At 35.2% G+C, this 24,153-nt stretch overlaps 1 protein-coding gene across 7 annotated transcripts in view; it reads right to left on the reverse strand.

Moving 5' to 3' along the window:
• PKIB (cAMP-dependent protein kinase inhibitor beta) overlaps window positions 1-24,153 on the reverse strand; it is a 190,718-nt gene that overhangs the window by 104,162 nt on the left and 62,403 nt on the right. For all 7 annotated transcript variants that reach the window (XM_057311110.1, XM_044386294.3, XM_026504732.4 and 4 more), the window contains exons 4-5: window positions 15,411-15,474; window positions 3,312-3,520 (exon numbers count right to left, since the gene is read on the reverse strand). The gene's annotated coding sequence lies outside the window, so the exon portion shown is untranslated. The remainder of the gene's footprint in view (window positions 1-3,311; window positions 3,521-15,410; window positions 15,475-24,153) is intronic.

Below are 24,153 nucleotides of genomic sequence, written 5' to 3' on the forward strand. Positions count from 1 at the left end.
AGTGTAACTTTAAAACTTACTGACAAAACTCATTTCACATGATGAAATATATTTGTATATGAAATATATTCTAAATATTATTACTAAGGGAAATTATTCTAAGTCCTAATTATTTTAGATAACCTATAATGAGAATGATGCTAAAATGTTTAGATATGTGACTTACGCTACCATGATTGGATTTTTATGATTCTGTAACTGTATTCCTTATACTCCACTTGTAAAACCTGTATTTTCAGTTAAATTTGATAAAATCATTAGTCCTCATTGATATACTTTTAAATTATATATTTGAAATAATCAGAACCAGTGTCCATGAACACTATATCTTTAGTAACTAGAATAGTACCTGTATAAAACAAGTGCTTAACAGCAGGTTTTAATTGAAAAAAAATGTAATCTCATTTCCTTCAATTAAGACAAAATAATGACTTAAGAAAATACTATTTATAGAATGCTTTTGTCTACTTATAGTGGATTGAAGATTTTTAGTTGTCTCTCACTTCTATCAGGCAAGTAAGGTTGATGATGCAATCAGGTAAACAGCCTAAAGATTGTAGTAAAGATTGATGATGCAATCAGGTAAACAGCCTAAAGACTGTTGCTAGGAATGGTGGAGAGAAGCTGACTATAAACCCAAAGAAATACTTTTGAGTACAGAAATTGGTGGAAGTAGTAGTTGCACACCGTCGTGTGAATCTGTATAAAATATGACTCTAAATGCAGAAAGTTTAATCAACTTTGGGGTCTTACCAAGTGATCTGATGGAAAGACAAGGAGAAAACTGGGCTGCCATTACTAAGAGAGTAGTTGAAGGATAGAGCTATGAGATTGATGTAATATGACACAGGGGAATAGGTGAAGACATAAACAAGGAGAGAAAAAGAAGTCAAGGAACTACAGATATAAATCAAAGGAAGGAGAGAGAAAAATAAATTGTAGTCAAGGTGGGATAGTTTTCTTGAAAGTTCTAGTAGTAGTTATGACATAGTTTATGGAAGAAAAATGGGTGAGGTTAGCTGACATAGAATGAAAATCAAGAAATTGGAGGCTAAGGTACTGAAAAGGCCATCCACCTGGACACTGAAGCCACCCACAGTGATAAGCCATGAGATAGAGAAGGAGTGAGTCAGATACAAAAGATTCCCATGAATGTGGTGGAATGATCTGGAACTGAGTGGATGACAGTGCAGAGTTGAGGCAGAAGTTACACATATAGGGAGCAAGAGGCTAAAAAAATCAAGAGCTGGTATAAGAGGTGGTACACTGTTCAAAAGCAATACTAGGGAGCTACAAGGATGCCAATGCTGCCTCCCATGGTCCTGGGGAGTTAAAATAATGAGTATTTTATACTGAGGGAAGATCTATGGAAAACTATTCTCAGAAGAAAGCTGATTTTTCACATAAAGCAAGAAAATGGATTAATAAGCATAGTGTGAATAAGTTATGAAGGTAGTGGGATTTATCAGTATTGAACAAAGACTGCCATGTCAGAGTGGATAAATTTAGGAGGTAGAGCTGGACTGATCGGTATGTAACCTGTGCAGTAGCACAGGGCTCTACTTTTAAGAAGGCCCCATGCTTGGCTCTTCTGTTCTTGTCTTGAAATTCTTAATTTTAAAATGACCCCACATTTCCAGGGCACTTGGGTGGCTCAGTCAGTTAAGCCTCTGCCTTCGGCTCAGGTCATGATCCCAAGGTCCTGGGATTGAGCCCCACAATGGGCTCCCTGCTCAGGGGGAAGTCTGCTTCTCCCTCTCCCTCTGCCTCTCTCCCCAGCTTGTACTCTCTCTCTCAAATAAAGAAATAAAGTCTTTAAAAAAAATGACCCCACATTTCCATTTTCAACGGTTCCCTCAAATTATGTAGCCAGTCCTGTTTGAAGGATGTGGAGAAATGGAAGCATGGTGAAGCAAGAAGCAGTGTAATTCCCCTGAAGATTATTAAAGTATGGGAGAGACTAAATCAGGAGATTGTATTTTGAGGGGAAACCAAGAATGGTGGAGGAAGGGGTATAGGTTTCAAATGACCTCCAGTTTTGCTGTCTTCATGGCCAGGCTAGCTGAGACCTGAGCGGGAGAGGCACACAGCAGTCCCCACCAGTCTGCTTTATGTTGCCATAGGCTAGTGTGTTCATTTCCTAGGGCTGCTGTAACATATCTCCACAAACTTGGTGACTTGAACCAGCAGAATTTTATTTTCTCATAGTCTGGAAGCCATAGTTCAAAATCAAGGTGTTGGCAGGACAGTGCTCCCCCTGAAGGCTCTAGGGGAGAATCCTTTTCTGCCTCCTTAGCTTTTGGTGGCTATAGGTAATCATTGGTGCTCCTTGGCGTGTAGCTTCATAATTCCAATCTCTGCCTCCACCTTCACATATTTTCTGTGTTTCTCCTCTGCTGTCTGTATTTTTCTCTTATAAGATAGTCATTTGACTTAGGATCCACCTGGTTAATCCTGGATGATTGCATCTGGAGCTCCTGATCTTAATTACACCTTCAAAGACCCTTTTTCCAAATAAGGTTACATTCACAAGTACTGGGGTTAGGACTTAAACATATCTTTTCAGAGACTGGCATTCAGTCCACTACAGTGAGGGTGGCTGAGGCCACAGGAATAGTCTGAATGACTATTTGGAAAACCAAGATATCTATAATAATATGAAGCTTATCAATGTTTCTAAAGCTTTCCAACCATGAAATTTAATACATATGAAACCAGAAGACTGAAACTGCCTAGAGAGGCTTTATATCCCCGCGAGTGGCTATCTGTCCTTTGGAACAAAATGTACTGAGGAGAGAAGTCGTGTACTTGGGGCAGTGTCCTGACTGGTTATAGAGAACTGAGCAAATGGTACCTTCTACTCCTCCTCTTCAGCCATCTTCCATTATGGAGGACATATGTGGTCCCTTGTTATTAAGGAGAGTCTACAGGATGACCTCTTTTCATCCCTCCCCGAAAATACAAGATTTAGAAGGACTGGAAGAGTGAGTGAGCTTGTAAATCTGTAGCAGAGGCTGAGCTAGCTTCACAAACCATGACTTACAAAGAACAATCTTAAAAACTCTTAAAGAAGGAAGAAAGAAATGTTGAAACTGATTCTAACTGTGCTACCCCATCCTCCTCCTCCAGCTGACAGGCACTCCGAGAAATGGTTGAGTAGCTACCAAAATCAAATGGACTCCCCTTAAAAGGAGTCACACTCTTCTTAAAACAGAACAGGAGCCATAAATTCCATCAAAGGTTCCATCCATTATTTTCTGGGTGATAACAGTGAGAAAATCCCAAGTTGTGGCAGGAGGGCATCAACATACCTGGGCGGAGATTTGCAGCAGGTTAGAGGAGCATCCATCTTTGTGTGACCTTGAAGGAAGTTGCCCTGAGACAGAGCTTGGATGACACAGTGGCCTTGGCAGAGGGAGTGGAGCCTGAACTGCCCAGTGGTGACTCTGCTCCTGTTGTGTGGAAGAAATGATATCACAGATCCACATACATCAAGGGCTGGTAATCCATCCATCTGAAGCTATAGAGTGAGGCAGAGGGAAGAGGAAGAGAGTGCTTTCATTTTAGTATTTAAGTAGAAATTTCCTAACAAAGTATTCCCAATTATCATTATAGTCATGTTTCTCTTGCTCCTGGTCAATGGAGCATCCTTTCACAAACTAGCAGGGTATATGAAAACAAAAAACACTGAAAACAGGAAATCTTGGATTCTGATCCCAAGTGGCAATGCCATTAATAGTGTGTACTCTCACTAAAGTCAGTTTTCTCTGAAGGGAAATGGAAGGTATATGATCAAAAGCTTGCCCTGCTCTAAAATTCTATAAAAGTCTAAATTGGCTTTCTTATTCATTCCAAACTCCTCAGCTCAACATTTAGAACACTGTATGGACCCATCTCCATCTCACTTCAATTCTTATCACTTCCCAACACAAATCTTTTTTCCAGATAAGTTAGTCAACTTACCAGTTCCTGGGACTGACTTTTGTGTTCCAGTATTCATAACTGGTTCAGGAAATATGCTTCTTTTCACCATCTTCTACTCTTAGGCAATGTCATTTAATTTCTTCAAACTCCTGTTCACAAATAATCTACTTATGGAGACCTACTGATGAATTTTTTCCATCTCTGATTATTTGTTCAAACATATGCCATGTGTTTGGGTAGTATAGCAATTTTAAATCAAAAGAAAAATAGTATTTTTCTTAAGTTTTTGGCACATCTTTAAAACATTTCCATATGTATTAAGTCTTGTAATTATACTGCAAGTTTCTTAGCAGGAAGTTCTTATATTCTGTAATAGTATTTTCCAACTTCATCTAGTAAACAAGACAATGTTTTAGGACCAATAAAAATAAAATTCCTAACCATGGAGCCATCCACTGGTACAGCATCAACAAAGTTCTTGGCCCAGAGTAGGCATTCCATAAATATTTTTATGTAAATATAGAAGTAAATCAATTAACAACTTTCTACTCAACCATGATTTTATACACACACACACACACACACACACACACACACTAAAAACACCAACCATTCTTCCTCTTTTCAATATGATGACATTTCTCCAGTATGTGGTAGTTTATTTGGCCAAATTAGCTTTATTTTTAACAACATATTTTAGAAATAGTTAAAACATTTTAATATACTTTTATTTGAATTGCTTCTGTGTAGATTCATAAAATCAGAGGTAAGAGCTTTAAGATTATATGATCATCATAATTTAAAAAATTGATTAATAAATTCTAACAGGGGATCTCAGCATTGCTAGAATTTTCTCTGTCTCTGTCTCTGTCTCTCTTTTTTTAAATTAAGCGCTATGCACAATGTGGGACTTGAACTCATGACCCTGAGATTGAGAGTCATATGTTCTACCCACTGAGCCAGCCAGGTCCTCTAGAATTTTCTATTATACATTTTGTCAGAAGTCCAATAACATTTGCATGATACCTATTATATTATTCATAGTAAATATTATTTATTATGGCCCTGAATTACTCAATAACTGTAGATAACTATATTGAATCTAAGTTATCTTATAAAATGAGCTGGGTCTTTTTTGATTTGGGGCAAACTCTAATTTAACATAACTGTCACTGATGCAAGTTAGGATGGGTGGAGCCTCCTAAAAAGGGAGGCTTTTGAGCCATTCCTGGGGCATTGGACTTGAATATTACACTCTTAAAAATTTCCTTGGACACTGAGAATTTGAACTTAACTCAATTGCAGCCCTCTTTTTTTTTTTTAATTTTCCTTATACAATACAGGAGTTAGAAAAGCTGTAAAAATTAACATTAGCCCATAAATCTAAAGCAAATGTGATACTGTGATTTTTAAGAAATAATATATTTTGGTCATTCAGATGAATGGTGACCACAGATTTTTCATTTGTATTTGGTTTTCTTCCAGGGTTTCCGGCTCTTAGTTCCTAAAACCTTTGAAACATCCTATGATAAGGGTGATAAAGGTATCTTTTGTTATGTTAATGAGACCACTTTTGGAAAGCTCTTAGATAACCTAAGGACAGGTGATTTCTAGGAGAACCAACTGTGTGATTAGACATTTGGAACTTTCAGTCCCAGCCCCAGACTTCCGGGGAGGCGACGGGATCTGGAGGTTGAATCAGCCAATGCCAATGACTTAGTCAATCATGACCGTGCAGTGAAGCCTCCATAAAACCCCCTAAGTGCAGGGCTGGGAGAACTTTCAGGTGGGTAAACACATGGAGGCACCTGGAAAGGTCATAGACGCTCCTCACCCTTTCCCCATACTTCATCCTATGTATCTCTTCATCTGGCTGTTGACTCACATCCTTTTTCATATCCTTAATAAACTGGTAAATGTGTTTCCCTGAGTGTTCTGAGTCACTCTGGCAAATTAAAAGAATCTAAGGAGGAGGTCACTGGAACCTTCAATCCATAGCTGGTAGGTCAGAAGTACAGGTAACAGCCTGGGGTTTGCAACTAGGGTCTGAAGTTGATGAAGGATAGCTGGAAGGAAGGCAGGCAAGGACAAGGGCCTCCACCCACCCCCAAGAGGAAACCACCCTTAAAAGGATTTTACATCACCCTGGAAGGAGCCCTCCACTCCTTCCCACATGATAGATGACAAAAACCTGATTGGATGATGGGCTCAGGAAGGGTAATCAGATTAAAACAGCTCACCAACAAGCCCATAAAAACCCCTAGATTTAGAAACTCCAGTGGCAACCCTCTTGGGTCCCTTCCCTTTTTGGGAGCTTTGTATGCTATCATTCAATATACTTTACTATCGCTCAGTAAAACCTTGTTTTGCTGTCCACCACTCTGTCTGGTCTACCTCTTCCTTCTTCAAAGTGGCATGACCAAGAACCACAGGCACCCAAGGAGAAGGAAGTCTTGTAAAAAAAAAGTAGGGGGTGGAGAATAATCTTGCAGGACTGAGCCCTTAACCTGTGGAAATCTGCTGCTCTCTTCAGATAGACAATGTTTGAATTCTTGGACACCCTACTGGTGTCTGAGAATTGCTTGGTGTTGTGGTGGGAGACTCCCTTACCACATTGGAATTGGATCAGGGACCCAAAAGAGTTATTGTCAGTAGAGCAAATAACAACAGAAAATTGTATGCCTTAATTTAAAGTATCTTAACAATTGAAATATAATCTTTAGCAGTAACGTTTGTCTGGGTTTCTTGGATTAAATGCATCTTATCCACGATTCTTCTTATTAGTGGTAGCCCTAGACAAAAATTTAATGTAAATAAAGTCTGTCCCCTTTCTGCATCTTTTTTATCTTCTCCTTCCCAACTATTTAAGTTCTCCTGTGAGCCATGAGTGGGTTTGTAAACACACTGACCCCCTCAGTAGCTTTTTGTGCAACACTCTTTGAAGTCAGTAGTGAAGTAGTAGAGCAGAGTAATTGACATTGCAGAAGAGAACTTAAGAGCAATAGTAATATCTGAGAACGAATAACTGATTTCCCATGGTTAAAGTTTCAGCTACCACTCTGATACCTATGAGGGGACAACTTTCTTTACAAATGAGACCTTAGCATTACAAATGAATAGATATGCATACTATAAATCTTTTCCCCAACCTTTATTGATTAAAAAAAAAAAGAGGGGAGAGGTTTGGAAGGAACAAGGAGTGACTGCAATCAATCACCTTCAGGACTTAGCAGATAAGGCCCATACTTTCCTAACTGATTCCAAGCTATTTAATGAAGATTCCTTATCTCAAGTAATAAGGAAAATTTTGATATGGAATTCTATATTGGTTGACAGGTTCTTTTTCCCAATACTTTTTAAAAGTTGTTATATTTTGTCCTAGGTACAAAATACGTTTTTATTCTGTTTTTACGACTTTCTCTTTGCCAGTGATTTTAAGTAATTTTATTATGAGGTCTTTGGTGTAGGGTTTCTCCGTGTTTCATGCACTTGAGGTCCATTGCATGATTTGGGTTGGAAACATTTCAGTCATTTCTTCAAATAATCTTTCTGCCCCCCCCAGCCCCGCCCCTTGAGGATTTCAATTAACACATATGCTTAAGCTAGTTAAAGTTTTGCCATAGATCACAGTTACTGTGTTTATTTGTTTTTGGTCTTTTTCCTCTCTGTTTTATTTTGAATAGTCCTTTTGCTGTCTTTAAGCTCACTGATTTTGTTTTACTCTCAGGTTTAATGTACTGTGAATTCTATACAAGTGTCCATTTCATCTCAGATATTGTATTTTACATCTCTTGAAGTTTGATCTGGGTCTTTTACATATCTTCCATGTCTCTACTTACTGTGCTCCATCTTTCCTCTACGTGGGATATAGCTACAATAACTTCTACTAATTCCATACTCTATATCAATTTTGGATTATTTCTATTGATGGCTTTTTCTCTTCACTTTAGGTCATCTTTCCCTGCTTCTTTACATGTGTGGTAATTTCTTATTAGATGCCAGACATTATGATTTTGCCTTGTTGGGTGGATGATGGATAGTTTTGCATTCCTATTAGAATTCTTGAATTTTGTTCTTGGCCATAGTTAAGTTACTTGGGAAGAGTTTATCCTTTTGAAGCTCTCTGTTAAGTTTTATGAGGTAGGATTAGAGAGATTTCTTTAGGCTAAGGCTTATTGTGCTCCACTACTGAGGTAATAACTTTTTTGAGTACTCTAATGTGTTTTGAATTACAACTAAGATTCTATGTGTAGGAACATGAACTACTCTCAGCTCTGTCTGAGCTTTGGTGACTGGTCTTTATGTTCCTTCAGGTGGTTCTTGTTTCCTTATATGCATAAACTGATTTATACGCAACTGAAGACTTGGGGGTATCTTCTGGAGATTTCAGGAGTTCTTGGTCTGTGAAGTTCTCTCTGTGCAGGGACTCTGCCCTGCAACCTCTAACAATGCTCTGTCCCCCTAGATGACCAGTTTCATCTCTTCAACTCTGGGACAAGACCAGACTTAGCCTGGGTTCCCCCTCCCTGAACTATTACCAGGAAATCCTCTTCAGACACTGAGTTGAGGTACTTATGGTGCTTACCTCATTTGTTTCCTCTTTCTCAGGGATCACTATCCTGTGCTGTCTGATGTTCAATATCTGAAAACATTGCCCCATATATTTTATCTGCTTCTGTAATTGTTTCAGACAGGAGGGTAAATCTGGCCCCTGTTACCCCATCTTCATAGAAGCAGAAGCCCATTTAGTAATTTGTTTTTGCTTTTTAGTTTAAGTTTTTGCTTTGATTTTTCACATAAATCCCTTCCATAAAACACTTAGTAATAGTTCACTGCCCAAAATGGACTTTTTACAAACGTTTTAGATTGAATGAAATAAATATTAAAGAGAAAGGAGAAATTCTGTTCACTTACATGTTGCTCAGAGAAAAATATATCTGGAAAATTTAGTGAAGGATACAATTCTAAGATGACAGTTCTATTCTTAGCTCTATTTGTAACAACTTCTCTGGCCTCAATTTTTTATGCCTACATTTTCATATAAAATGGTAATGGATGTTGACACTCCTCTCTAAAATTAAGAAAGGTTTTTCTACGTTATATTGAAACAAACACAGTCTTAACTAGGACTATATTGGAATTCTATCTATATTGCCTCTGAAGTACTTTAACAATTGTGACTGTTATCTGTTTATAAGTTATTCATTATCAGTAAGGGAGCTGATTCCAAGTCATGCTCTGGAAATCATCTGATAAAGTCACCATTAATAGCAACATTAATGATATATCTCAAGGAAGGGGAAAATAAAAATTATTTCTCAGTTCAACAGTGGTAATACCCTCAGCTTTCACATTAACTGAATGACTTAATGGGTCTTTATTAATAAATGTCCCCATTTTCCCACAAAACATCTCTATGATGGTTATATAAAAGCAGCTTATGCAAATTTCTGCTGTATTTCAAAAGTAAAAGCATATAAGCTTGCTGCATCCAACCCTTTTCCCATCATTCCTTCTGGTTCATATCAAGCCATATCAGGCATTCAAAATAAAGAAAATTAAATAGCACAAATACATGAAAGTATTTCGTATTTACCCCCAAACCCATGTGTGCAGATCTGTAGATACATTTGACCTCATGTGTTAGAAGATTTAATTTCATTCCAGTAAACAAAGTCCCTCAGTAAAGGGACAATTTATGGTAGAATATATTAGCTTGGCACCACACACCTTTACTATCAATGATACTTTTAGTCTGTGAAAGTTCATGACAGAAAGTGACCTTCAAACATTCTTAGATTTCAAATTCAAACAGTCTTGGATTTCAAATAAAAAATATTAACGTTACCTGACCCTAAATATCAGAGTTATGTACATCATTATTATGTAAGATCCCCAGACCAGTAGAATTCATATCAGCAAGGAGCTTGTTAGAAACATAGGATCTCAGATGTCACCCCAGACCTAATGAGATACAGTATGCATTTAATAAGACCCCCAACTGATTTGTCCACACGTTAAAGTTTGAGAAGCACTGGTGTACATCACCTTGCATCCCTAATTCAGCGGCTAAACTCAGGGTTTTATTCTAGATAAACTATATTTTTCTTACTCTAAGAAAGGCCATGCCTCTCACCATTGTACAATAATCCTGGCATTGAATTCAATTTCTGCAATGACAAATGCAACTTATAGGCAAAGGTCCAGGTGCATGAGTGAGGTGTTGTAGAAAATCATTCAAGAATGCAAGGATCTTTCTTTCCTGAAAATATGTCCCAGATCTCTTGATTCTGAACTACAAGACACTGCATATGACTATACAATATTTAAAAGGCAACTCCTTCATGATGCCTTTAATGATTAGAATTTTCCAGAATTTATGCAAGCCCCTAATTTAAAATAAAACCAATTTTCATTGTTCTGATAAAAAGGTTGGATGTAGTTGTTCAGAAACCCAGTTATAATAATAGAAATTTAGATCAAGAAGGGATACTAGAGGTTATTTAGTTCTCCTATTTTAGACTACCTCCTGTTATTTAAAGGGAAGTAATTTGCAATAAAAAATTGCAGAACTTGTTATTTATCCTCTACATAACTGACCCTGCCAACTTTCAAAAAGAACTTATTATGTTCTATGGGGCACCTGGGTGGCTCAGTGAGGTAAGCCTCCCACTCTGGGTTTCCTCTCAGGTAGTGATCTCAGGGTCCTGGTATCAAGCCCCCTGCTCAGCAGGGAGTCTCTTGAAGATTCTCTCCTCCTGTCCCTCCTCCTCCTCTCCTATGAGCACGTACTCTCTCTCTCAAATAAGTAAATAAATCTTTTATAAAATAAAGTAAAATACCACTATATAAAAAAAAAACTGTTAAACTAGATTCATTTTTAAGAATGTATAAAGGGAATGAAATAAATATATCAACCACCTGGCCTGTGTTTACTGAGATTAAACATTGAATTTGGCTCTTCACTTCCTGGAAATTAAGTCAAAAAAGGGAAGCAAAACAGAATATATAACCAGTTAGCACTTGCAATCCCATGTATAGAATCTCAGTTGAGGATATTAATAACCACATAGTTCATTTTGCTTTTTAAAACATTCTATACAGATGATCAATTTTTTGAACCAGACTTTTTTCTGAAGAGTTATATTTCTACAGTAAATGAAAGATGCTATATTTGGTTCCATGTCATTTTAACTGTTGAATAAAGTCTAAAATACACACAAAAAAACCCCTAAATCCTATTGGCTAAATCCTGAATAAAGGAAATGGATAAGAACAAAGATCTGGTTTAATTTTTAAAAAATGAAAAACTTTGACTTACTAATGTTTGATGAAGTCATATTTACCTGGTCAAAACCCTTTAGTTAGGTATCCATGAAACAACTGATATTACGTAAAGTGCTTTCTGCTCAATACAAATAGTCAATCCTTCCTTAGATGAAAACACTTTGAGAATTAATAGTTTTCATGTACATTTGTATTGGCTATTTCTATGACAATGTTGGTATTAAGACCAGAAACAGAATACTGCATTCTTGACTTGGGTTTCAAATACTATCTTGAAATTTGAATTTGAATAAGTTCAGATCTTTGAGAAGTTATTTTACAAAGGATAGCAAATGGATATTTTTCACTTCTAGTAAAGGAAGCAGGAGAAATCAGTCTATTGAAGAAGAAAAAGAGCAAAGCAAAGCAGTAATTTCCAGTAGTCGTTCAGTTATTCAGAGGAAAAGCATACAGTCATAAAAAGTTTTTCCAACCTGGCAATGTGTGTGTACGTGGCAGGGTGGTGGTGAGGGGTGGTGTGTGTGTGTGTTGAGAAATAGAAATTAGATGAAAGACCTTCCTAACTGTAGAATTATTTAACAAGGAAGAAGTGGAGCATGTGGAATTTCCCACCCACTTTAGTTATCTCTAAAGTTAGGGATAACTTAGATAAACCATAACCTGCTCATATGGCTGAGATCTACAGGTTTTGTTTTGCTTTTTGTTTTTGTTTTTCTCTTGAAGTAAGGCTTGTGATAGGCCCATGAAGGGAAGGGTCAATTCTAAAGGAACCATGCAGCTGGGGAGTAGTTTAGCACTGACAGACACTCTCCATGCTTTTATCTACTTCAATCTACTCCCCCAATCCTTGTCAATTGAAGTCAATTATCATCTGTGTGCAGAGGACAGCCTTGTGGGCAGAACACTGAGCAGCTTCATCTCCCCACTATCACTTTTATCTCCAGCCTCTCCCTGGCCATGTTCTGACTGACTGCCCCTTCCCCCTTGGCCAGACTAAACAAAGAAAAATGGCTGATTGTTCTGTCTTTATGAAAACCCTGAAAAGCTTGCCACAGGGTTTAAATTATCATATCTATAAGATATGTGTCTGTATTCATCAAATTTAATATAAAGCTAAATAATCTATACTTTTTTGTAGAACACTGATAAAAAGCTGTCATGTTACTGTCTGCCTACATTTATAAACTTCTACTGGAGGGAGAAAAAAGTAATTCCCTTTCAGCTTACTGAGTACTCCTAAGGTAAGTGCTTTTCTTTCATTATATCATTTATTACCTCCTTAAAACAACATGCAAGGTATGCAATATCATTGCTTTTAACAAAAAAGTAAACTGAGGCACAGATAAAGTAATTTACACAAGATCTTACAACCTGTAAGTGACAGAATCAGGTTTCAAAACTTAAGTATGTCTAAATATTAGGCCCATGATCTTCACCTACTTACTACATAATTTCCCATAAACAAATCTCAGAAAGTTTTGTTGTGAATCATCTTTGATATAAAATAGCTACTCATGAAGTTCCTCTACCTAAATAATGCTTTAAGGTGACATCATTTTTCCTAGCAGCCGGCTCAGATCTCAGAAAGACAAGTATTTTAATTGGAAACCATTCTTCCTTACCAATTATTTAGCATTTTTATATATTTCACTGTTTCTTCTCAAAATATATGTTTAAATAGCCCCCTTTTTCTTCTTCTGATTCTGATTTTTACTCATTTCTTCTGATTTCCATTGATGTCAAAACATATGTAATAATTAAGTGCAAAAGCAACAAAAGATAAAATATTTCAGAATAGCTAAACAATGAAAATTCTGATCTTTTTCAGAGACCATGACATAGTGAATACTTGAGTATCTGGACTTGAAAAAATTGGTTTCTTATTATTAATGAAATTAATTCTGTTGACAAAAACATCATCAGTTTCACTATCTTTTTTTCACTACTGCTCCCTGTTCCTTATGATTTTCTTCACTTTCTATAATAATTAGATGCCAATAACTCATTTATCTTTTTTTTTTTTTATAAACACTAGCTGGCTTAGAATGACAAGCTCCCCCTGCACATCTGCATATTCTCTCCCAGTCTCTGGTGTAAGATGATGTCAAAATAGAGGCATATTGAGTTTTTATTGGATCCTGTGCTTTTTAAAAATTTTTCTTACATTATGCAAATAATTCATGAATACATTCTATTTTTTACAAATTAAACATGGAGATAAAATCAACTTTTAGCCCTACCTTCCCTGTAGGTAACTATCTCTACCACAAATTTAATATATTTATTTCCCATCTTTTCTTAATACTTCTATACACATGTCAAGTAGATCTAGAACTACTTTATATATATTTTTTACATGTTTGTGTGTTTTACATACTGTAGATATTCTGCAACTTTTATTTTTTATTGTACAATGTCTTAGAATTCTGTTGCTATTACCAAACATAAGTATGACTCATTCGTTTTAACTGTTGCAAAGTAACAATTTTATTTCATGGAATAAAAATATTAAGATTCATTTAACCACTCCCCATACAGAAACACTTAGGTTCTTCCTAGGATTTTATTATTATAAACATTGCTGGAATAAACATTCGTTTTTATGAATCCTTATATACATGTATTATTCTAGGGTAGATACTGAGAAACAGGATTTCCTACTACATCTTACTCTAAGGGATATTTCTGTGGTAAGAAGTTATATTAGGATCATAAAGGCTCAGGCACTAAAGTAAAAACCTCCTCAATCCTGGAGTCAAGAGTTATAAAAAGTCTAGCAACTTAGCAGCAGTTGTATTTTTGCAATGGAAAACAATGTAGTGGGAATAAAAGGAAATGGAAACTAACCACTCCTTCTGCTAATTAGAAGTTGTGCAGCCTCTCCAGACTTCCATATTCTCACTTATAGTACGAGGGGATGGGACTAGATGATTTGTCAGAAATGTTCCAGATCTACCTGGCATATTGCTGGTCTTCCTTTATTCATTCATTCAACAAGCATAAACAAGGCATATGTAAGAATCTACAATGTTTCCATAAGGACAGAAAAAGAAATAATACCAGGAAACAGAGCAATGTATAAACAGATATTCTTTAAACAAATTTATCTAGGCCACAAAACGTGTGCTTTCTAAAAGAAAAAAAAAAGAAAAAGTACAAAAGATAAACACTTCTCATTTATATAGTTTGCTTTATTTGTCTGAATAAAGCATCTGCTTGGTATACATTTATCTGTAAACAATAAAATCTGGAGTAAAGTTATTGCCCTCTCCTACCACCCCACTCAGTGGAGGCATAAGAAGATTTATTCTAACAGGTGCTTACATATTTCCTGTGGCCCCAAAGTGGTAATTGCCCAGAAGAGCTATGGCCAATACTGGGACATGGAGTTCTGGGGGCTGTTTCTTGTATTCTCTAGATTTGTAGCTGTCCAAAATCAACTCAAGGCCCATCTGTTGGATTGTTCTCCTAAATACAATTGCTCCCATCTGCTATATCATAAATTGCACATAGCATGCAGACACACTGCATAAAAAAGGGGGGTCAAGAAGGGGAAATATGGGGAAGGACTTCTCAAGAAGAGACTTTTGAATTTAATACTTATGAAAAACGAAAAAGAAAAATATAACCCCTTTTAACCAGGTTTTTAAGATTTCTCTCCTTGAGCACTGAGCCTATACATCTCTTCACTTATTTAAGCTTTCTTTGAAGTTACAGTAGCTTCAAAGGCAAAAGGACTATGTGAGGACACAAAAAAGATGAATCACAATAGACAGTGTAAAGTAAATAATGACACTGAATTATCAGTCTGCTGAGAAGACAGCAAAAAGTAAATTACTATAAAGTATGGCTATATTAAAATGAGGAAAACATATGACATATCAAGACCGCATCTAACAATTACAACATAAATAATGAAAAACCTAACTAGGAAAGAACCATAAGTAAGTTCCTGTTTGTCAATGCCATCCTTGGTTAAATAGATCAATTTTCAATATAGACAGTGTCTACCCACACAAAGTGGGAAATTGAAACACTCTCTGAGTAAGTGACTTCAAAGCATGATTTCACTAACCCTTTGTCGATTACATCAATTTGGTTAAGCTTAATTCAGTTCAGACAACATTTATTATGCACCATTCTATTAATTGCTAGGAATATAAACATAACAATGTGATTCCTACCAAAAAAGAGCTTACCTTCCATTGCACGTATTTCAAAATTCTCAAATCTCAAAACCAAATCAATTTCAAAGTGTTTCATCTTTAAACAAAGAGGAAGAGAAAGAGGTTACATAAATTTTTTTGCAAGGACTCAGCATGATTAACATCCTAAGGAAGTAATAACTCCAAAAACATTAGGAATCACTATTCTGGAAAATTCAAGAAAATTTTTGCAATTTTAAATTCTGTAACAAATTGTTTGAGGGAAGCAGGATAATAATAGCATGGAAAAAACACTGGACTAGAAGTTAAGTAACTAGGTTTTAGCTATGCTCTTCTATTAACTGACAGTGTATACTTACACAATTTAATTTCACTTGTATAGACTTAACTTTCTTTAGCTGTGAGAGAGGGAGAAATTAAATAACATATGTTCACTTTCAGCTTTAACCAGTTATTAGGCTTCCAGTTGTTTGTGTAGAAAAGTAGCAAATAAAGATAGGTCAGATAGGTAAGTTCAACAAAAGCCAGGTAAAGTTGAAAGGTATTCAATTATTCAGTAGACCATCTGCTGCTCTTTGTATATCTTACTTCACTGTATTGGATAAATATTCTTCCATCAATCATAATGCTTTGCGATTAAGGTATTTACTGAATTTAATATTTTGAAACAATGGTAAGTTCATCAGACAGCTCATACTTACTCTCAACCTTCCATTTTAAAATCCTTTCTTAATACACTAAGGCCACTCCTGACCATGAATAAATAATATGATAAATATAATGTAACATTTGCTTAGTTCTGTTCACTTTTTAAAACTATACTTAAATCTCTGTGGTGTAAAATTTAATAATATCTCAGATAGGGAAATATTTTTACCTGCTATTTTGTAATCTTTCCTCTAAATGTGGAATGTAGGGAAAAAATCCACTAGATTGTTAATCAGTGTATTACAGGCCTCTAATTTGTTGCTCTGTGATTTACTTATTAAATTCATTTATGCAAAAATAAAACAACCTGGTTAGAATTCTATTCATGGTTGAGTTAATCTAGGATTATAATTTCCAAATGATATTTCACTTTTGTACAGACATATTTAACCCCTGGTTTGTAGATGTAAATTTTAATTTAACTTCTGCATTTGCTGTTCCTCTGAGATAAGAAAAAATGGTATTAATTTGGGGAAATATATACCAAAAAGGTAGGGATATTGTCCTAAAATCTTGTATATATAACCATTCTTACATTCTTCCCATTCCCGATATATTTTCTTAATGATGAACTGTAAGCATTTTAATTAGATCTTATTTATACTAATTGTCAACCTATACTTTAAATAGCCATTTACCTCATTTCTAATTATTAATGATGTATAATCTCTCAAAGGTAAGATTAGGTCCTTCAGTTCTATACATATCTTATATGCTAAGTGGTTCCTCATATACCAAATCTTACAAAGAACTCCACTCAGATCATCTTTCATCTCTTCCAAGTGCAGGACTGGGCCCAGCATTGTACATTCAAGTGAGTGCTGTATACTCATCATCCAAAAGTTCATCTCAGGTAGACAAGTAAAGGTAGCACATATAATTCAAGGCATAAATGTAATCTGATGTCTGGCAGGGGCAGGACTGGTGATAGGAGTGCTTGTTAGATCTATTCCAGCAGGACTGCCATCTCTTCTCTCATTTCTTAAACTGCCCAAGAATCCTCTAACAAAAGACATTCCGTAATGGCTGTGGAAAAGCTGCGGAAGGTTTAAACTTAGCTGACACTCTCCTAGTGTCAGATATGATACATTCATACATTTCAAAAGAGTGGGTCAGGGTATCAGGCCACCAGAAGAATAGGTAAGACCCTCCCTTCATTCGTCTGTGGCTTCCCAAGTTAGTGCATAGTGCAAAGACACTAACTACTAACTAACTCTCCAGCTCTCCATCCATGTGAAACATCCATCTTACATCCAAATGAAAGTCCCATAATCCTAACAGTTGGCCTTTCTGCTCTATACTCACTGGTGTCAGAGGATCTTAAGGAACTGTTTACCTCTTAAGTTGAAAGAATAATTTAAGTTTGTGAAAATAAATAAACTAATCCAGAATGTATTATTCCTATTGGCATTAATATGATCAGCATCGTGATTAATGATGTTCATTAGGTTTGGTATTTGTGCCTAGAATAAAACTAAAAAGACACATTAGGATTATAACTGCAGAATACATATGTGTGTGTGACTGTGTGTGTGACTGTGTGTGTGTGTGTGTGTGTGTGTTTTAATTAAGTAAATGGTGTGAAGGGATGTAGTGCTAAAGTAGCATTCTAAAGTAATAGCAGCAAAGAATTAATGGAATAACCTGGTAAGCAAAAGAAAATGTTAAAGAGGTATTTTAGGGAATCATTTGTGAATAATTGTATTCTGCGTTTTATGTATTATGCGAATTATGAGTAGAATCTTTACTCATGTCATTATTAGAATAAAAATTCTCAATTCTAAAAATAATCGAATATTACTATTAAGAATGTGTAAGTCCTTCCATAGAAGTGCTTTAGCACTCTTGTCTCACCATCTGTTGTCCACATAATGTAGAAGATACTATTAATACTTCTGTTTTAAGGGTAGTAATAAAATTTTCTGAACTATCTTCTCAAAATTATTAAATACTCTATTAATTTGTTAAAAATAATCTTCACCAAGCTTAGTTTGTTTGATTTCTACAGTGTATTATGCAATGAAATCAAGCAGCAACCCATATCATCAACCTATTTGAGAAAATTAGCCAAAAAGGAAAGAAAATCTTGATGATGGGAGTATTTTTCTGCCATAATTGCTAGGACTATCCCATAGCTTATATCTCTTCAGGTTACTTAGTATTAATACTCAGTAGAAGATTATGAAGTCAGGAAAACAAAACACAACTTGCATAGCCAAAGATGACAAAATGCAAGACTAAATGTCCAAATTTCTAATATTTTATTCAATAACTGTTTCATAACAATTGTGTGCTAAATACCATTTTAGGTCTTAGGATATATAGAAACAAAACAGATGAAAGTCTCTGACCTTATGGAGCCCATATTCTAGTTCTACTTAAAGATATTTACAAATAATGATACGTTAATATGTCCATCACTGCCTTTATCACAGACTGTACAAAGATACTGCAGATTCTACAAACACCATCCATCACCACAAAGAAGGCAGCTATCATCCCAGGCATATAGCTTAGAAAACACGGCTGGTTCTATATTTCTCTGTCTAGCCCCTTCAGCAGGTAACACTATCCCTAGCTTCAACTACTTCGAAAGACATATTTACAAATATTAGTAAAAGTGACATTTGAGGGAGGAAAGAAACAGACTTTATATTCAGAATCTGTTTGTTTAATAATATATTATGTTATAAAACTGCCTTTTGGCCTTTGGAATCATTCCCACTCATTTGCATCTGAATGAAAGCCAAAGCCAACAACTGAGTGAGTTGTTGGAAAGTAACCACATCTCCTTATTCCTCTGTTACATTCTCTTATTCACCTCTCTTTTTTCATGGCAAGTAGAAGTAAAGAGAAGCCCAGTGGCATGACTGATAAGTTCTGCTTGCTGAAGAACATTTACTCAGGAGACAGTAAGGCTCAAGGATGACCTGGAAGACTCTAGGGCTTTAACTTTTTTTTGTATAGAATGTTAACTATTATAGTACTAGTTCCATGGAGGTGACAGGAAGTAACAGTTACAGAGTCCTCTCATCTATCATCAAGAGGCACAAATATTTTTTGAATATCTACTGTGTATTAACCATGAAACATACATTGTATGGTTCATAGTGTAAAAGACTATCTCTGCACTCAAAGATTATATATCTTTATATATTTATATACTGTATATATACACTACCATCATGAACAATGGATGATTCATAGTTCACATGTATACATTCATATATGTAAATGTATGCATATGTACACATACATATATGTTCATGTATCTGTATGGTTCATATGTAAAAGGATGGCATAAACATTTTTAAAATACATAATGATGTCATATTTTACATTTCATACCCACTGCTCACCCTATATGCGGACCATTCTTGCCCATAAAGACAGAAAGCTAGAACAAAAACTTCATAATTGTGATGTATAGAAAGATGCAATCATGCAAACTTATCCTCATGGTTCAATCAACAAATATTTACTCAGCAGTCAGAGACATCTGGCACAATTAAAGATTTGCAGTGATCTCTGCCCACAAAAGAGATTAAGATGTAATAAGGAAGAAAAACAGAACAAAAGTATGATAAAATGCAAACACACATGGATAAATCACGGAATTGTAAGAACAAACACATTAAGTTTGCGTAAGAGAGAAAATGAATTTCTTTTAAGCCTTTAATCTTGATCCTCGAAATTTTAAAGATTTGGTCATTGCTTTTCAATATTCATTTGGCAAATTAGTTACACTTAACATAGTCTTGTGTCTTCCATTCCTAATCTATTTAAGTCCTTTGAGAGACTCTCTGACCAAGCAATTTGCATCACTTCTTTTCTGCTCAGTTTTTCCTGGTCATTGCCTGGTTTTGATAATAAATAGCAACCATAGGTCAAGATGAAAAAGAATATCTTCCACTGTTAAAGAAATGTTGTAATAAAAACAACTCTGACGTGACTGATAGGGGGAGGAAATTCTCTAAGCAGAAATCTACGTTTCCTAGGAGATCTTAAATTTCAATACCAAGAAACTGCTTCAGATCTGGAAAGTCTATTCTATCTTTTGTATAGAAAAATTGTGATAGGATTACAATGTTTCAATTCTTCTAAATCAATGTGATATAGTAGTTAAATTTGTATTTCCACAAAATTACTAGGTCTATTTGAGCAGTGAGTTGATATCCTGGCTGTGTGATCTCCAACGGTCCTTGGCTCTAGTGTGACCCTAGGTATGTCTCAAGCCTGTGATTAATGGACAATCCTGGACATTTGGCAGACTAGAGTCTGTAATATAGATCAGCGGCACCCACCTAGTGGTAGCCAAGACAACAAGAATTGATGATAATGATTGTTTCTCCATCAGCTACGATTCACATGTTTTCTAGAGAGAGTAAAAAAGCAGATTTACCACAGGTAGTGTCAGACAAGATATTGAGCACAATCCAGTAAAAATAAGTAAACCTTACTATCCCATTTATCCTTTAATTTTTCACTTTGGAAGCTCACTAAAACAGATTCAATTGAAAAAAAGAAAGAAAATGCTGGTGTGCCAGGAACTGAGAAGACACCAGACCAAATAATATGCTCTGCTGCTTGTGTGATACATGCAGATATGATGCAGGAAAATTCCAGTGCCAATGATGCGGCAGCATGAAAACCCTGGTGTTCAGGGAGACCTATCAGCGTGAAGCTGGGCAAACCCTGTCCAGGCAAACAATTCCCTTCATTAACAGGCTAACAAAAAAATATATTTTTAAGAAGGAAAAAGGGAATGAGGAAAAATGTGATGTTGGAGAAATATATTTCTAATTCACTTAGTAAATAACATACAAATGGCAATAGGCTTAATAATTATCTTCATTTAATTGAAGAGATGAAAACAGATAACATCATCACATGCCAGAAACATTTTCAAGAGACCCCAGCTTCTGATCAAAATCAACTAAATTCTAACTTCTAAAGTTTTGTTTTCTATAATTCATAATTTAAGATACAATGAGAATGCTTTTCTGAACTTAGATTCCACTTGAAACATTTCAGGCTATAGAAGAATCTTCAAGAAAATGATTTTAGTGATTGAATTTAAATGCATTCACATAAAATCCTCTATTTTCAAAGAGGGAAAACAAATTTTAAAACCTTTAATATACTGGACTAGTATCACTGGTCAAATATAAAATAATTGTTATATAATTTCAGTATAAAGTCACTGAAAAATATTTTTGTATTGTAAACATTAAAATAAAAAATGTGTTAATTTTACTGAATAGAAAGTACTTTAAAGCCAACTTTTAATAATTTCAGGACAAAGTTGACAACATTCTCTCTCTATACGCGCTTTCCACTTGAATCTCTAATTCTAATTCTCTAAATAAGAAACATCTGGTTGTGTTTAACATGTATCATTTATTCGATGTGGGTCCTTGTGTAAGAACAATTCCAATTTTCTCAAGTTGAACTATGGAGAGGTTGCCACTTTATTATTCATTATTTACAACCTGATCTTGATATATGGGGCCCAGAGAAAACACCAGAAGGTAACTCTTATTATGTTGTATAATATTTTTAATTAAGAGATGATATATCTCAAATTTTAAAATTTGAATGAATAAAAGTATCAAATACTCAAATACATCATATTTCTGTAAATAGTACTTTGCTTTGTTACTAATTACTGATTAATACTTGTTCATTTCAAGACATATGTACTGAGTGCCTAATCTAATGTAAAGAGCCATAAAGATGAGTAATACACAAATCCCTGCTCTGTAAAAGGCTATAATCTAGTACAGGAAATAAAAATAACTCATATATTCTATATTCTGTAAGAGAAGATAGAGTAAAGGAAGTGGCACAAAAAATAATAGGAAAAGAATTTAAACGAGAAAACAGCTCCAAGGAATTTGATGTACCAGGAAAATCTTCATAGAGGGATTTAAAGATAGCTCTTACAGAATAGGTTAGGGCATGTGGACTAGAAGGAGAAAAGGAGGATATTCCATGTAGGGAAAGCACAAATACAAAGATATGGAGATGAAAAAGCATGGGTTATGTCAGTGCATCACTGAAGAGTCCAATTTCATTAGAATACAAGGCGTCTATAAGGAAATGATTGGAAATAAACCTGAGAAAGTAGATTGGAGGTAAATTATGGCAGCCTTGAACTCCTGACTATATTCTGAAGTAACAAATCGTGGAAGGAGTTTGAGCAGGTGGAGTGGTATGATCAGATCTGGCCAGCAAAAGATTACATCATCAACCATGTACATTGTGGGGAAAAGATGGCAGGCTCTGAGAACCCAGGCAGGAAGTAATAGAGACCAAGATTAGGGTGATGACCTTGGAAATGGAAGGAAGTAAAGATTCATTAGGCAGAGGGACCCTGGACAATTAGGCATATAACTGAATGTAGGAAATGGAAAAGACAAAATAACAGTTTGGCATCTCGGTGACTACAAAATCAGTGTTGTAATTGATAGTAACAGGTAAGGCAAGATGAAAATGGATTTTGCATGAGAAATTGATGAGTTCCATTTTGAACAAGCAGAATTCAAGACTGTAGAAAGATGTCAAGGGAGAGAGGTCAAAAAACTATATTACCCTTTTTCTTCCCACATATATAGCAACCTTGCTAGCATGAGGGATCATACGTGATGCTAATTCATTTGCCAAATCCTCTGAAAATATCTTGCTTGAATCCTGACTTTATTTTTGTCCATACCTCCCTAGTCTCCTGTCACTCGCATTTGAAGTAGAATCGATCTTCCTGGCTTTTATTATTATTATTCACATTTCCTTCTAACTCAAGCAATATTTGTTAATTTCTCACCAAGCACATTTCTCCTTTTAACACCATCCTAAAATAATCCGTGCCCACAGTTTTACACCTTTATACTAAATTTAATAAAGAGATTATATTTCCCTCTAACTATGCTCTTTTTTGTTTCACTTCAGTTAATGCATTTTAAATAAATTTATGTCTTCCCCATTTAAAAAAAAGAAGAAACCATTATTCCATCTTTCCTCAGTGCTGGTTTCTGTATTTCTTTTTTCATTGATATTTGACACTAAATGGGTGCTGTTTTTCTGGAAAGATTTGATGAACTCAGAAATACTGAAAATCTTTATCATCTTTGTTCAACAAATCTGTTTAAAAAAACAATATAACTATAAACTCCGAGGACAACATATAAACAAAATAAGCCAAAATTCAAGGTCCATAGTTAGGATCTTGTCACTTTATTGCTTTTACTTTGACATCTCTCCAATCCTGTCTCCTTCCCTGGCAAATACCCTAATCAAATCACAAGTGGCTCCTGCTTTTATGACCCACACACTTTTTAATGTAAACCATATATAATGTAACAGTGTAATCATGGTCTTTCTATCAAAGTGTGAGATCCTTGAAGACAGGGAGCATCCCATTTTAATTCTTATGTGCCTCCTGCCTGGCACAGTAGCTGACACATAATATGTGGCCTAAATGTTTGATGAAGAAATACATGAAGAAATGAATGTACAAATGCTGGAGTTAGAACTAATGGCCATTCGGGCCAAAGTGCTTTAGAAGCTTAAGATGTCATATTTATTTTCTTGATTCTCTCTCCTTCTGATAGTTTTCAATTTGTTTAATTACACATAAAGCCAGCCAAGTTAAAATTAATTTTAAAAGGCCTGAGGGAACATATCATATGATTAATAAAATCAATATGCAATATGTTAAATATATCTTTTTAAATCAATGTTGCTAGCAATGTTTCTTATAATGTACTTATGTTTACATATAAATTAAATTATATTCCTTTCCATCATATTACCTTTTGTGACTTTTTATGCTTATGAAAGTAGTGCTGTTTATGTAGAAGACTTGGGAAATACCAAAAAACATAAAGAAGGGAAAAAGTCATTCATAATTCTACAGCCTAGAAATATTATTGTTAATTTGTGGTGCATTTTCTGCATGTTTTGATACATGGGATTATAATTTACATACAGCTTTGTGTCCTGGTCTATTTTTTTTTTCATTTAACATATTGTGAGTACATTCTTTGTCATTAAACATTTTTAGAAAATA

The sequence above is a fragment of the Ursus arctos genome, unplaced genomic scaffold, assembly GCF_023065955.2.
Source record: "Ursus arctos isolate Adak ecotype North America unplaced genomic scaffold, UrsArc2.0 scaffold_13, whole genome shotgun sequence".
In the NCBI taxonomy this organism is placed as follows: Eukaryota; Metazoa; Chordata; class Mammalia; order Carnivora; family Ursidae; genus Ursus; species Ursus arctos.